The sequence below is a fragment of the Bidens hawaiensis genome, unplaced genomic scaffold (genome assembly GCF_021521415.1).
Source record: "Bidens hawaiensis isolate Kalapana, Puna unplaced genomic scaffold, B.hawaiensis_p1.1 tig00006961_1, whole genome shotgun sequence".
NCBI classification, from domain to species: Eukaryota; Viridiplantae; Streptophyta; class Magnoliopsida; order Asterales; family Asteraceae; genus Bidens; species Bidens hawaiensis.
Genome location: NW_027491477.1, coordinates 1,236,020 through 1,253,402, shown reverse-complemented (window position 1 = coordinate 1,253,402; position 17,383 = coordinate 1,236,020). Strand labels below are relative to the sequence as shown.

The window sequence follows — 17,383 nt, the reverse complement described above, 5'->3', positions numbered from 1 at the left end:
AGGTTGAGAAGAAGAAAGAAGGGGAGTTTACTGATACTAGCCCGATTTGCAAAACTTGTGGAATGAGGCACTATGGGAGGTGCCAACGACCCATAAACACTATCATTTGCAAAAGAAGATGGGTCATGTTGAGGTTGATTATAAAAGAAAGACAGTGATTTGTTTTGATTGTGGGGAGAATGGGCACTTTAGCACCGAGTGTCCGAAAAAGAAACCAGCAACAAAAGCAGCAGGTGCAAGTGGAAGTGGTGTCAATTCGGATGGCAAGAAAGGAAATGTGTGCATCTTCTTGCTCGATACTCAGAAGGCTGCGGATATACCGAACATGATCACCGGTACGTTTCCTATCAATAATGATTATGCTAGAGTTTTGTTTGTCGCAAGTGCTAACCAGAGTTTATAGATTATAAATTATGTAGTCTATTAAATGAACCTCTAGTTAAGTTAAATAATTATTATGAAGTAGAAACCGCTAATGGAAATTGATTAGAATAACTGAAGCTTTAAATAATGCAACAATTTCCTTAGCTGATGACGTCATACTTGTACGATCGTTACCTATGACATTGGCATGTTTTGATGTAGTCTTAGGAATGGATTAGTTATCAACAAACCAAGCTCATATCCTATGTAATGATAAGGCAATTGATATCCGAGCACCCAGTAACAAAATCATTCGTATAACTGGATTTAAAGAAGAGGTAAAAGTTGGAATAATCTTACTATACTATTAAAGCAATACATCTTTTCCACATGTCATTTAAATAGGTTATCCACATAGGATGCCAACTATACAATCTTTATAAATAAATTATCCACCTAATAAACAATTTAATTTTAAACATTAACTCATAAGTTGAATAATGTTTCAAAATAAATGGTTATAGTCATCATTTATTGAGTAATAAAGGTAATTAATTGTCTTCATTGTTATTTTTGTAAAATTTTGAGACTTTGTTATTTTTTTTTTGGGTTTTGGAAAGTTATTTATGAACTTTTGGACTAGATGTATGGATGTTTGGATTGAAATGGTGGTTTAAGTCACGATGTTTGGATTTTATTGTAGCTTTATTAGACGTTTTAATCAAAATTATAATTGTTATATCTCATTGTTATATTCATATTTGTAGCATTATTTATGATGTGTACCTATATGCTTTATAATTTCAATAAAAATAGTTTTTATAACACACAACTTATGTTACAGTTTCTACATGTTTACGCTTCATAGTTTACAACATATGATTTCAGTAGATGATAAAGTTTTAATTAATATGTTTTTTTTATTTCATGGTATAAGTTAGAAATATGTTTTAAATTGTTATTTTTCTTTGTTTGTCTTTGTCTGTTGGATTCTTTTAATTAAAACAACAATATGATACCTTATAGTAGTAATGTTAGATTATATGACAATTTACTAAAATTGTATAACACACACACATGTGTGTGTGTATGAAGTTTTATATATTTCCACATGTGTGTAACACGGGATGTATCCTAGTTTCTAAAATAAAGCAAGTTGTTGCCTAGGTAAAGGATGCCTCGAATTCATGGCCTATGTAACCAAGGAACCCGAACTAAAGAAGATGGAAGAAGTGCCAGCTCTTTCTGAATTTAAGGATGTTTTTCCCGATGAGCTACCAGGAATTCAACCAGATAGGGGAGTAAAGTTTAGGATCGACTAAATACCAGGAACTACGCCTATAGCCAAATCTCCTTATAGATTAGCACCCACCGAAATGAAAGAATTGAAGAAACAGTTGAATGAACTGTTAGAAAAATGATTTATACGATCGAGTTCGTTACCATGGGGAGCTCTGATTCTATTTGTTAAAAAGAAAGATGGCTCGATGAGAATGTGCATAGATTATCGTGAATTAAACAAGGTTACAATCAAAAACAAATACGCATTACCAAGGATTGACTATCTGTATGATCAGCTCCAAGAAGCAAGCTATTTTCCCAAAATTGATCTCAGATCAGGATATCACCAATTGAAAGTTCAATAAGAAGATATACCAAAGACGACGTTTAGGACTATATATGGACATTATCAGTTCACCATTATGCCTTTTGGACTTACTAATGCTCCGACAACTTTCATGGATATGATGAATCGAATATGCAAACCATACATTGATAAGTTTGTTATCGTATTCATTGATGAGATTCTTATTTACTCCAAGTCCAAGGAAAATCACCAAGTTCATCTCAAAATCATACTTGAAACTATAAGAAAAGAAAATTTGTATGCTAAATTCTCTAAGTGTGAATTTTGGTTATCGGAGGTTCAAATTCAGGGTCATATTGTAAATGAAAGGGTATTCAAGTAGATCGAACAAAGATTGAAGCTATTACAAAATGGGAGAACCCCAATACATCAACTTAAGTCAGAAGCTTTCTAAGATTAGCCGGATACTACTGAAGATTTATCCAAAACTTCTCTAGAATAGTTGTTTTGTTAACCTCATTCACTAGAAAATCAGCTAAGTTTGAATGGGAACCGAAAAAAGAAGAAGCATTTGAAACCCTTAATCAAAAGCTAACCAATGAACCTATCTTAGCCTTGCCAGAAGGTCTAGATAACTTCACCATATACTGGGATGCTTCGCACACGAGTTTGGGACTTATATACTAGTTCTACTGCATCCTATATATCTAAAAATAGGGTTTGCGAGATCCGAGTTTCGATCCCATGACCTCCCAATCCACAACACCATGGACTAACCATCGACAAGTACACGTGTGTGATTATAGCTTCATTCAACTAAATTATATACCCGTTTTTTCGCTGCTCCTTTCTTTCTTTCTTTTACGAGATGGTGAAGATTATTATTATTATTATAAACCAAGATTTAACTTGGTTAGATCCAAGTTCCAATCTTTATAGTTTATAATCCCCATTAGATCTAGAAATCATAACGAGCCGAACTTAACTAATGAGCGTATAAATTAAAACATACCTCTAATCAATATAGATCTTTAGCATTTTCCTTCTTTTCTTGAATCGTGTTAAACTTGTTCTTGCAAATTTCTTAGATTCAAGGTGTGTGTTTTTTGAGCTTGTATTTTCAAAATGAAGAATGGATAAGGTTTAAGGGTTTAAGGTATATTTATACCTTAAGCCCATTAGCTCACTAACTCTATATTAATATAAGTCCATTTATTTTAAGCCTACCACCTTTTATATTATTTTATTATTCATTTGATGACAATTAAATTACGCGTAACTAAATATAAAATTTTCTTTATCTATTATCTTCAAAACGTCGGATGTTACACATATAAAAATTGTGATTGTGGTTTTGCAGAAGACTTAATTAAGTAGGATTAACAACTATTGAGAAGACTCAACTAAGCAGGTAATATGTATTTTACGTAGGAGTGTGTAGGTTCACGATATAAATTGTGTATGTAATTCGGATTAAGTTTAGTTGTATATAAAAAATGTGATTGTGGTTTAGCAGAAGACTCAACTAAATAGGATCAACAACTATTGTAACTTATACGGAGCAGCGATAAGAAATTCGGATTGAGACTTATATTTTGTGTAGGAGTGTGTAGGTTCACGATATAAATTGTGTAGGTAATTCATATTAAGTTTAGTTATATATAAAAAATGTGATTGTGGTTTTGCAGAATACTCAACTAAATAAGATCAACAACTATTGAGACTTATACGGAGCAACGATAAGAAATTTGGATTGTGGTTTTGCAAAGGACTCAAGGAAGTAGGATTAACAACGATTGAGCTTAGGTAAAAAAAAATATGCGATGAAGATTTTACTTGCAAACATAAACATGGAAAGAGAATATATGATATATTGAAAATTATTGGTTCAAATGAGGATAAAGAATACATATGTTTTTAAAGGTTATGTAAAGTTTGAATTGATTGTTTTGACATTTTTTTGGTTTGGCAAAAAATGATGGAAAGTAATGTTTTATTGAAGGTTGATGGTGTATATGATTTTGTATGGTTTGAATTTATGTTGTCGTATATAATCTGTGGAGTACAATTCAATGACGTAGGATCGTGAGTTTATTCATTCACTATATATAAAATCATTATATAAAAGCAAACATATGATATCATAAAATTTCATGATCACTGATTTTAGAATATCTTCAAATAAAAAACAACAGTCCCTTATTCAAAGGAAAACAAATTATGAATGTAACTTGAATTGGGGTATTAATAATTGCTTATTTTAAAATCAAGAGAGTCAAATCAAACTTGAGGATAAATACTAAATAAGGATAGATAAATGATTCAATGGTTTGATTGTTTATATGAAATCGGTGAGTTGAGAGTGATACAAACATGATGATCTAAAAAAATTTGACACGTTGATTTTAAAAGGTATGGAAGACTAGATGAATTTTATTTACAATTTAAATACATAAAGTTTTAAAAACAAAATAAAAAGTATATATAGTTATGATCTAATAAATATGAACGGGATTCAATGAATCCAAAGTAAATTTAATGTTTTTACTTACAAACTAACAAAGAAATAAAATAATAATTTAGTGAAGTTGAAACTTCCAAAATACATTAATAGTTACCAAAATAACAAAATTGATGTTTTTACCATTGTACCCTTGTATTTAATTAAACTAGCCAGTTACCCACGCGATGCAGCGGTGTACGCACAAACGCAGCCGGTGTTAGTACGTTTGTAACCTCGCAACTGTACGTGCGTAACCCGACGATAGTATGCATGTAACGTGGTATGTATAAACAATGTCATCCACGTAAATGATGCTTGAACGCGCATAATAGGTGGCAACAAGCAAGAAGCAAAGATGAAATGTACAATAATTTAAAATAAACTACTTTTAACCCAATCCTTTTTTACGGACATGTTCCGACCAAAAAATGTGTTAACCTGAAGCCCGTTTTGACAAGAACCCTTTCGATCTAAACTCATCCCGACATGAACTAAATTAACCTTTTTTGCATTAACCTATTTCAACCCTAACCTGTTCCAACACCATTAGTCGAACATGCCCACCCATTGCCGGTAATAACCGGTAATATTGCCGGTAATAACCGGTAATAATGCAACATGTTAGTTTTTAAAAAAATAATAAACTATAGCAATACCATACTCAAATTAAAGATAATAAAATGTTCGTTTTTATGGTGTGATTTTTTAGAAAAAATATTAACGTGTGAAAAAGTTAAGGCCGTTAAAATGTCGTGGGGTAGTTGGTTAATAATTAGGGAGAAAATATGTAATTATTTATTATATTAACAAAACTTTATTAAATTTAAAGGATCATTATTGTATATTACTTTTGAATAGGCAAAGACTATTTTACCCCTTTATTTTTAAATTTATATGCATTGCTACTTGTACAATATGCTACTTGTACATTTTTTAAATTATACACCCCCTAAGTACATATTTACACTGATGTCCGTATTTTAAAAAAGGTTGAAATTTTATGATTTATAATTATTTTTCATTAATCAGTCAGCTGTATATATTTTTTGATGTAACACAATACTTACCGACAAAGATGTTTGGTTTAGTAACCATGTCAATAAGTGCATCAATGTTTTGAAACTTGAATTCGTGTAAATCACCATCAAAATTTTCACATGGTGTAACAGTTGACTTCTGAAAGAGATTGACATATTTGTGATGATCCACATACTTGTATGTAGGACTGTAGTCACCAAAAGAAACATTCTTTATAATGTAACATGCATTTTCAGATAAATATTTGTCAAACCTGTATATAAATTTTGATAGTACGCTCCATGTACCATGTTTCCCTGGCATATTAAAGAATTAAAATCAATTTATAAAGGCAATATAAATAAAAATATAATATAATAGAGATTGGCAACCCTTAGTGTTTCTCTCTCGGTAATATTGAATGCACGTTAATATTCCGGCTAATCTCCAACAATTACTTTATTGCACCGGCGAATTTGAATACGGCGACATGAATGGATTGAAACCGTTGTTCATCATTAATCAATGGGAAACCGTTCGTGACCGAAACTGTTAATTGCATATATGCGTTATTACAGTCAATTGAAACAACCCTTTCTAGCGGTCGCAAGCTTCAAATCCCCCCTCTCCTTGTGATTTTGATTAAGCCGAGGCTGCTGCTGCAACTCTTTCCCAGGTTTGTATGTTACGACTGATTCGTTTATTTGTAGGATGATGGTGATTAGGACCGATTTTAACCTTGGTTTTTGGATTAGGACTATTTTTGATCTTGGCCAAATTGGGACTTTGTGAAGGTTGGAATTTAAGTCTTATGGCTCCTAAGGTATGTTATAATTATTATACTTGAATTTAGTTGCAAAGATTGCAAAATTAGGGTTACTTCAGTGTTAAAGTTCCTTTCTTATATTTGGATTTCTAATTTATTAACGGAAACAAACAAATTAACATGAATGAACGTAAACAAATCTTTATATTTGGATTGCCATTATTCCAATTACTGTAGTCTGTAGGTACTCATACTTCCTTTCTTATTAACATTGTAGTTCATTTTATATTATACTTCTGATTGCCTATGTATATATTCAACTTGTTTTAATCGTGGGGACAAAGTTACACACTCCATCTCAAAATAAATCAGGATATCTAGCAATAATGAATTAAAACCTGTTTTGACCCGTTTCCCTGTTCCAACCGATCTACCCTTTTTTGGATTTTCCTAATTACTATTCTTTTCATGTAACTTGACTTACTCATCATAGAGTGAAAATTGTGATGTTTGTATTATTGTTTTTCGTTTTGTTGCAATATGTTAGTTTTACTATGACCTGACCTCTTATTATTCTTGTGTAATACCTTGCCTGTGTTAACTATGCATCTTTCTTATAGGAGCAGGTCAAGTCATATCAAATGATATTGGTTTGTTTATAGAGTTTCAGATTTTTATCGCCACAACTATGATGAGGTATGTTTTGCAACCCAATTAGATTCCGGTTAACCCTCTTGGACTAAACACATCAGTAATTGTTGTTTTCTTAACTCATTTTTTACAAATCATCATCATCATCGTACTCGGTATATCCCACCAATAGCAATGCTATGGTAGGGTCTGAGGAGGGTAAGATGTAGACAGCCTTACCTCTATCCCATAGGGATAGAGAGACTGCTTCCGGTGAGACCCCCGGCTCGATAGTAGTTTTGCATCAAGCCTTGGACATAAGGCACATAGCACTCAATCATCGGGACACCGGCTGATCGGTGCATGTGCCCTTGTCTTTCGGCTATCAACGCCACCACATGATGCCTGATTAACCTTCCGCCACTTTTAACGTTATTTTCACGAGATTAGTAAAATAACGTCAAAATTAGTGCAATTTTACTTTTGCCCACCCGAGGGTTCACACATATATACATTATATGCGCGCACCGCAAGCAGGGCGTTCATTTTTTACAAATGATTAAAAATATATTAATTGTTTGTGCTTCATAATATGTGTACATTCAACGGGTTTCAGTTTTAGCAAATATGTGATTTAGGTGTGCCCTGATGGTAAGACTATTGAACCTGAAGCAGCCCATGGGATCGTGATTCGTGACATGTCACTACAGGGTGTGTAAAAAAGTTGGGGAAACCAGCACAAACAACAATGCGTTTATTTTTTGCTTAGAGCCGAGGACTGGGCCACATGTTTAGTATTCAATTCGGGTCTAATTTAGGCTCTTTATGCTAATGTTTAGGGTTTGTTAAGGTGAAAAACATATTTTAACTGGTATCACGGGCTAAATTTGGAGGTCAGATTGGGTTTGTTGACTGATTATAAATTTTTTTTTTTTAAGATTTAAGTATGAAGTATGATCTTTTTGCTAATATTTAGGGTTTGTTTGAGTGAGCAAACATATCTTAATAGGCACAAGACTAAATTTGGAGGTCAAAACGGGTCGGATTGGGTTCTTTGGACTCTTTGACAATTTCCTTTCTTTTTTTAGAATCTCCATATGATTTAAGTAACTATGATATTTTTGCTAACCTTTAGGGTTATTTGGGTGAAAGAAACATATCTTAACTGGTATAAACGGGCAAAAATTGAAGGTCAAAGCGGGCCGGAATGATTTTTTTCACTTAGAATTTAAAAATGTTAAAGTCCTTTTCGATCCAGTATATGTTAAATTTGTGACGCGCGTATTACTGCTACAGCGCATGTATGGTATGAAAATGAGGTAGATGATAGATTGAGTAGTGGTAACATGGCTTTCTTTATATTATTTGTAGAGAGAAATATCGGATTTGATAAATATATTATTTCCTATTATGATGTTGGTAAAGGTGGGTTCATTTTGGAAACGATCTTGAGTTGAGGATGAGTGACCAAACAGGGGAATCAACATTGGAGAAACATAGACTTTTGCAGAGGTTTCTGCTTGTGTTGGCTCTTGTTGGGGCTTGTATGGCTATTAGTGATGGTGTTCTAACCCCTGCTCTTTCAGGTTTGATATTATTTAACTTTTTGGTTGATTTATGCATGTTAATCTCTAATCTTTTTGGGTTTTCTGTTATTTTTAAACATGAAATTTGGTTGTTGTTGTGACAATTCGGTGCTCTGGTTTGATTTACTAATTAGCCCAGTAAGATGCTTTTGAATTTTAAGATTAAAACATGTCAGCTGATGTATTTGGTTATTTACTAATTTGCCACTAGATTTGGTCTGTTTTTGAAACGAGTTCTTACTCTCCACGGATTGACACGAACTTCATTTCTTAACCTAATCTTTTTTTGCATGTTATTGCTTAAAAATACAGTTTACAACAAGTGGAAATTTAGTGCTTATAAAAGAATTACATCTAAACTATAACGTTGATGTCCATTTTTCTTATATCTGTTAAATTTAGGCATAAAATGCTATTAAGTAACCCGGTTAAACGAGCAACCTGACAAACCCGATTCATTTAACTAAACATGTTGGGTTTAACCATTTGAAACGGATTAAGTATCTGCGTCTGATTCGAGTTATAGGTTTTATGGGTTGGTGTATGCTATTTACTTAGTTATGTTGGGTTTAAATGAACTAAATACTTCCACAACAAAATCTTGAGTGGCCTGTGTTCATGATCAAACAAGGCTTCTTGTTTGTGAATTGATGTATAATAAATTCAATTACATGGTTAGACACCTTTTCACTTTTAGTTGGATCGTTCGAGCTTTATTTATAAAAAGCTAATTTATGTTTGTGTACTTATCCCAGTTCTCATAATTTAGTTATCCTCAATTCTGACGACCGACACTCGATTTGGGCAGATACGGGGTGGAAGCTTTTAAGACTCATTGTCGCTCTTTGTCGCACAACGCAATTTGACAAGCTTCAACCATATGGTATTTTTGTTTCCTTCACTTTAATTTCCTTTTACAGCTTTTATTGAAGTGTCTTCAGTCCAGTTATTACCTTTAGGGATCCGATGTCCTCTGCTAAGCGAAATTCTTTTTTATTTTTAATTATTCTTTTTACGTTTTCTTTGTTGGTAATGGTCTCATCAATTTTTAAGTTTTTCTTGCATTTTTGTGCACTGATTCGTTAAATCAATCTTTTTTTTTGTGCACTGATTCATTAGATCAATTGTTTAGTTCTTTTTTGCATTTTTTGGAAGAACTGGTCGTTTAGTTTTTAGCATCGCATTTTCAAAAGATGAATCGAAGTAATATTGTATTGAAATTCATCTGGTTTGATGCTGATAATTTTATGTGAATGATTATAAAAGGACTCATTGAATACAAATGTTTTCTTATGCTATACAGATGGCTACTACGGTAATTAGAGATGTGATGTCGTCGATGGAATAACAATCGATTAACTAGCGGAAAGTACAAGCTTGGTTGTAAAATAGGAAGTGAATCCTTTGCTGAAATTCATGTAGATATACTTTTAAACGTAGCGTCCCACTACAAGTATACTTTTTAACTGTTGGTTTCAATTTATATTGCCGCATCGCACCCGGTCCACACATGTCGATTAGTAGGAGTGTACACCCCCTCGATTCGTTAAACCCGAAAAGGCAGTAGGCGAACCATTTATGACAGACCTTTATAAGTCAGAAACTGAGGACAGTGTAATTAATTTGAAGATCCTTAATTATGATTATCATGTTTCAATCTAAATTGTTGTAATTGCAGGTATGCTTGGTCTGCAAAGTTTTCAGATGCAAGTGTCGGAGCTTGGATTTCTGATTTTGGTGATGCTGCCGAGAAAATAATAGGGTGCTCCGCTGATTGGCTTGATAATATGAAGTCGTAGGTAAGTCATTTTCTTCTTTTGTGCAACTTGTGTTTGTTTATAATGAGCATCTGTAATGATTGTTATCTTTAAAATGTTTATAGGGTGATGGAGGTTGTCAAACACAGCTTAAGAAAGCCGCATGGGTACCAAATCTTTTTTGTTTGATGATTGCCCCACGAGAGTACAACAATGAGAAAAAAACAAAGAATTACCGTGAAGGTTGTTACTCCAGTTGATTATACGGCTGACTCTTTAAGTTTTTGTTGAACGAAGTATCTTCAATGACCTCCTGAATAATCATGATGGTGGCAGGAATTTTGGTATCATGTTTTCAAATACATTTATCTTAATTGTCATTTATCAAGTACCTTTGGTTTAGTGGGAATACACATGACTGTACTTGCGTTCTTCGTGCAACCTTGGTGCATTTGCATTTCGTATATGAAATATGGTTTGTGTGGAAGCTTAATACTTACACCCACAACCATGTTTCGAATACTACTATAAAATATGATAAAAAAAAAGCATTAAAATTTTAAAAAAACTTAAAACACCAGTCCGGTAATGGGCCGTATTATCATACAAATATCACAATATTCACATCAGGTCTCATAAAAAGAAGCTACATCATGAGAATGATAGAAAGGTCTCCATTCTCAATCAGTCGTGTCCGTTACAAAAATCTTAACCTGCAATCGTATTGTATTATAATTGTCAATCATTGGGGTTGTTTTTTTTATTTGGATTAAGGGAACCGTATATGATTTGAGGACCTGAAACCAAAACGAACCATATGGTTGTTACTGGTTTGTAATAACACATACTTTAACACAAGTCAACTCCGCACCGAACAAGTTTCAACCTTGTCAAAACCGCACCAAGCTGGTTACAACCTGGTAAAACCTGAACCGAACAGATTTTAACCTGGTTTCCCTTTCAAAAACTGGTGTCAACACAAAGCAATTGAAGAAAAAGCTGCGTAGAACTTTCTTTGACTTAAACAAACCTGGTTTCAACCGGAACCGGTTTGGGCAAAAGTCAACTTAAGCACCAAAATGTAATATAACGCTTTATGATAGACTTTTAAAACTCAGAAACTGAGCACTTCTTACTCATTAGTTTGAGTTTTGCAAGCCAATTAGATGAGTCAAAAATTGAACACGTAAGGGTTGTTTTTTTATATGGATTAAGGGAACCGTGCCTGATTTATGGCCATTTGGTATATTTCCCTTAAAAGTAAACTACTTGTGCGCATTCTTAAAAAGTAGGATTACTAACTCAATAACTAATCACACTTAAAAAATAAGGATGCTTGGCATCGGTACTGAACCAGTATTGAAACGAGCATTTCGATACAAATAACAATACCAAGATTTTATGAAAATCGGGATCAGGAGATTTAGGATCGGTACTCGTACCAGTCCTTTTTTTACACATTTTGGTAAACATGATTGCATTTTAGACTTTAATTTGGATATTTACATCAACTTTTTATTAGTGTTCGTTTGTAGTTATTCACATTCGTTTATCTTCAATTCTTTTCATTATGTCTCTAAATTGTTTGTTCAAACCACAATCATGACGAAGAACACTTTAGGCATTCGCTTTATGCAGACAAAATCAAGTTGTGTTATTAACGACTAAATCCTCATTGCAACACGCCCGCACCACAACCCGACCTCGCCCTTATTGCGTCCCCGCCGCAACGCGCGGGCACACATACTAGTATATATATATATATAACATAACATACCTCTTCATCAATTAAGACCATGTCCTTTGAGATTATTTGTTGGGGTTTATCAAAAACATGATTATCCCAAAGTCGGATCACACGTACTTTGATGATTGAGTCATCCATACAGTCCTTTGATGAGAGAAGTTGATTCAGCATGATGATTTTCTTGTTACCGACCGATCTGTATTGAAATAATTCAAGGTTTTTTAATTTGTTACAATTAACAATCGTATAAGCATATGAAATAGTTGAAAGTATTAGATAAGGAATGCAAATGGGAGAAATATGAAAAAAAAAATACTAACCTGTTGTTTGTCATAGTTGTTCTGAAGTTGATTTCTGTGTGAGGTAGTAGAGGACCGAAGGTTGTGTGTTATACATGGTATTAAAAATAGTAGATAAGGAATGTTTTAAAATTTAAATATTATTCCCCTAAAATTAAGGGATATTTAAAGAAGTCTCAATAATTATTCAAATTTATCGGAAAAATAAGTTGACCAGATTATATTAATAACCCGTAATTGTGATTTTCTAATTGTAGTTATAAACAATTAGTTGACCAAATTATATAACAAAAATATGCCACAAATTTAATTAGGACTATAGGAGTACCTTTCCAATTATATAAAATTACAGTTGACCAGGTGCAAATTTTATCTTAGGTCTAAATTACCATATGTATCTTGTGATTAAATTAAAAGTATAAATTAAAAATATTAAAAGAATTCAAATTTATAGGTAACATCCTGGTAAATAAGTTAACCAGATTATTTAAAAAATCGTAATTCAAATTTCATATTTAATTATAGATATTGATAACTTCCATAAAAACTCTAACTTAATTAAGTTATTGATTTATAATTATAGATTTTTTGAAAATCGTATTATTATTAATATTAACTGAAACATTATATTCAACATTTTAGTAAACCGTCACCGTTTCGAGAATTATAAAAATCATCAGGTCACCGTTTTTAAAATATCACACCAAATCGGAATTGTAGGTACAATTTGAAAACTAATAGTTATTAACCCACGTAATTTAAAAAAATAACACAATATAAATTATTTGTGTATTTTTAGTTTTTATTTTCATGTATTTAATAATTATTATAAATATATATATATATAATGTTAAATAAAAATTATATACATGTGATTAGTATATATTCGTGTGATTAGTCAATACTTTAGTATGTTGTTACAATATATATTGATATAACGTATAATTGTTTAAACAGCTAATAATCCTTGATTATCGATTTCCATATTTATCTTGAATAATTTTAGTAAAGTTATTTTTATGATATATAATATTTAGAAAATCAAAGTCAATAAGATAGTGAATATGGTAATTTAATAAATGGTTTAGCGATATTTTAAATTTTATATATATTTTGAATTTTGAATATGTTTTGACCAAATGTATCTTGAGTGAATTTGGTAAAGCGATATTTTAGTATTTAAATGATGATAGTTGGTTTGTTTTGCTAGTTATACACTTATTTATAAATATATATTTTTAAGTAAACCAAATTATCCATAAAAATTAATGGTGTGTAAAGCTATATTTGAATACTTCAACCATTTTAATGAAAATATTCTATAATTGTGATATGCATGTTTGTATCAAAGTAAAAACACACTTTAGCTCATGTTTTGTATCAAGATTATAATTGTGATATGCATGTTTGTTAATATTAAAATGTATATTTAAAGTGTTTATTTATGTGACAGATACCCTTAAAAGATGCAACACTTTAACAGCTCGACATTGCTAGCGAAGTAGGGTTGGACTAAAGGAGTACCTTTCCAAAACCGCAAGAAGCACCGATACTCCGTATATTGGCTTCCACACTATATGATCTATCCAGTTTCGGTGCAATATAGTACACACTTCCAACTATATCATTAAGCCTCTCATTCACAGCAAAAATAACCACACTTTTAATAATAATAATAATAATAATAATAATAATAAGAAGAAGAAGAAGAAGAATAAGAATAAGAAGAACAATAATTAAAATTAATAATAAATACACAATCATATTATCGTTCATGTTATCAGTACCTCAACAACCACCACAATAATAATACTAATAATAGGAACAATAATTGGAATAGTTAATGAAATAAAAGAAAATGAATCTTTTGATATTGAGTGGTGATGAAAATTGTAAAGTAGAGATTACTTTTTAGCAATTGAGCTGTTATTAATAAGTTGTTTTTTAGCGTTTTTTTATGATTAGAGTTAGTTGTTGAATGTTGTAGGATGGTTGAAGAGGTACCTTTTATGTCAAGAGAGAAGCCAATTGAGAGGCAAAGATTGTTTCAAAGCATCCACAAACACACGCATTTGAAGTAAAGATTGTTTCAAAAACACGATCATATTATCCACCATCTGATTATTAGTACCTGGTCGAATGAAATCAGAATTCATCAACATATAACAGTTTTGTGTTCCATCATCATATCTATTATTAGTTTGATTCATCAAGATATAACGTTTAAAGTTTATAATTTTCATTAACAGTTTTGTGTTCCATCATCATATCATCCTCTAGATATCGATTAGACCAAATACAGGTAATTAGAACAATAATTAAAGCTAATAATAAATACACAATCATATTATCCATCATCATATCATTACCTGGTCTAATGAAATCTGAAAGACCGAAATCGATAAGCTTCATATCAGAATCGTCACTTTTGGACATGAAAAGGAGAAGGTGTTAACGATCTATAATCGATACATGTTGAGTTTAAAAGAATTATTCCATCTCAATTACACATGACAAAAAACTAATTATACAAATAACCGTTACATGATCGGTAAACAGCACATAATAATAATAATAATAATAATAATAATAATAATAATAATCAGTCAACAACGATTAACCTATCACCGTTATCACAAAAAGTCAGCTAATTAATACATAAATCTCAAATTGAACATATTAAACCTAAACCTTCAATCAATCTAATATCAAAATTCAATCAAAACATACACAAAGATGAAATCGACATGATTTGTGAAATTAAAGATAATTGAATAATATTATTAGATGAAGAAAAGAGTTAATTATATAATTATTATTACCAGGTGAAGATGAGAGAAAGAGATTTAGGGGTTTTGAGGCTGTCGGCTGCTGCAAATGAGATGAGATTTGTGTGTCGTATATGTATATATATATAGTGGATATAGTGGAGAGGGGCGATAGGGTGGTGGTGGTGGTTGCAGTGGAGAGGGGCTATTTCGTTGTTGGCACTGGTGGTGGTGGAGGCCATGGAGAGGGGAGATAGTAGTGATGGGGTTTGGAGAATTTTGGGATTTAGAGTTTGATTGGAATAAAAGATAGTAGGTTTGAATAACAATAAACTGGGTGAGTAATGACCCATGTAGGATCCATGTTTTAGAAAATGGGTTAAAAAGTATAAGAATGGATGAGAGTGTGACAAGTGACATGTAGTAGTAGTTATTTATTAGAGTAGTAAGATAGTATAGAAAAGAAAAAGAAATGAAAAAAATCTGATGGGCTACATTGATTTCTCGCAATTCTCACAATAAATTAATTTCTCTCTTATATATATATATATAGGATGAGTATCATTACAGAACTGTTAAATTATTTAAGCATTTGAAGGAACCATTAAAAACTAACGTTTTTTTTATAAAATTCTTTATATGTTAATGTTATTTGGGTGTAGTTTTATCATTTTGTATATCTATATTTACAATTACAATTTTAAAAACTAGTTTTTATACATATCTATGTTTTATTTACACACATGTAAATTTGTTAGTACATAACCTTTACACATATGTAAACTTGTGACTATATATGTAATAAAAAATTTTTATATAAAATATGATAAAAATACTCTTAAATAATGTTAATATATAAAAAAAATTAAAAAAATATTTGGTTGTTTGGAGTTCCTAAGAGTTCTTAACTTTTTTAGAGTTCTTAATTGATACCAACCATATATATATATATATATATATATATATATATATATATATATATATATATATATATATATATATATATAGGGGAAGGATCAAGAAAGAACTCCTTGTTATGGAGAGAACTAGAGAACTCTTAAGTAAAGGGTTATTTTTGTAAATTGCTCCAATATAGAACCTGCGTCTTCTCTGTTTCACAATAGAAACCCTAGTTCAACATAAATTAGCACCTGCAAATCACAAATCACGACAACTCAGTTATCCTAATCCCTAATCAACGATTATTTCAACAGTTTACCATGTTAATTGCAGGTTTTGTAATATGATTGTTTCACTACTAAATCGATTAGGTGTTGCTTCTCTTGAGTGTTTTACAAGCAAAATTGACATTGTAATTCCAGAAATACGCGAATCTAGGCTAAAATCAGTTGCTACTCGATGAAGGAATCTAATTTTGTTTGATAGGAGTGTTCATCCAGTTTCATCTATTGATATTGATTCATTATCTGTATATTCTATTGCAATCTGGTGGATTTGATCAACAAGGTAACATTTTGTAATATGCTACATATATGTAATATAACGATAAGTAGTACATATATGTAATATAATGTATTCAAGTAATATATATTACATGCATAGATGTAAACCCTTGGAATATATTATTGAACAAGTCTGTGATGAGACGTCACTTTGTGCTTATAATTTGTCTTCGTTCGTCTGATATTCTGACTGTCAGTCACAACTTTGTTTCAGGTAAAGTAGTTTGAGTTGTTTTTTCTTTCTTTCTTCCGTGAGTTCTTTATTTGTTGTAGTTGCAGAGGCATGTAATTAAATGGTTTAGAAGTTGTGTTTTTTCCTTTTGTGTGTTGTTGTTTGCTGTTGTTGATGGTGGTTTAAAGATTGCATACCTGGTGTTCGAATAAATGTCATTTTGGTTTTTTGTTATTGAAGCGTGAGTTTTGGAGTTGTTTTAATTGTCGTTGCCATTTTTTTAATGATTTTGCCAAAGCATGTTGCAGATGCATGTATTTCATTGGCTTAGAAAATGTGTTTTTTCGTTTGTGTATCGTTGTTTGTAATCGATGACGGTGGTTTACGAACTTCACACCAAGTGTACGACTAAATGTATGGTTTTTTTTTGTTATTAAAGCATGCGCTTTGGAGGTATTTTTGACTACACGTACCTTTTTTAACTTATTTTGCAGATGCATGTTGCAAATGCAAAACTTTTTAATGTATTACAACCCGTGTTTTATACATATAACATCATAGATAGTGAGTTAGTTTATGGATTGCATACAAGATGTTCGCCAAGTTGTTTTTTTTTGCTATTGAAGCGTGTGTTTTGGAGTTTTTTTACTGGTCATGCCTTTTCTTTTTATTATTCGCATATGCATGTTGCAAAGCATGTATAACATCGTATATAATGAGTTGT

The 17,383-nt window shown here is 31.5% G+C and overlaps 1 long non-coding RNA gene across 3 annotated transcripts; it reads left to right on the top strand.

Moving 5' to 3' along the window:
• The first annotated feature begins 7,457 nt into the window (after positions 1 to 7,457).
• Positions 7,458 to 10,475, top strand: LOC143633977 (uncharacterized). 3 transcript variants are annotated; one of them, XR_013153763.1, is made up of 4 exons: positions 7,458 to 8,453; positions 9,262 to 9,336; positions 10,132 to 10,252; positions 10,336 to 10,475. It is a non-coding gene; the product is annotated as an uncharacterized LOC143633977 (long non-coding RNA). The 3 variants fall into 3 exon arrangements; XR_013153765.1 differs by having other exon boundaries at positions 9,757 to 10,252; XR_013153764.1 differs by lacking the exon at positions 7,458 to 8,453 and having other exon boundaries at positions 9,144 to 9,336; positions 9,757 to 10,252.
• The last annotated feature ends 6,908 nt before the right edge of the window (positions 10,476 to 17,383 follow it).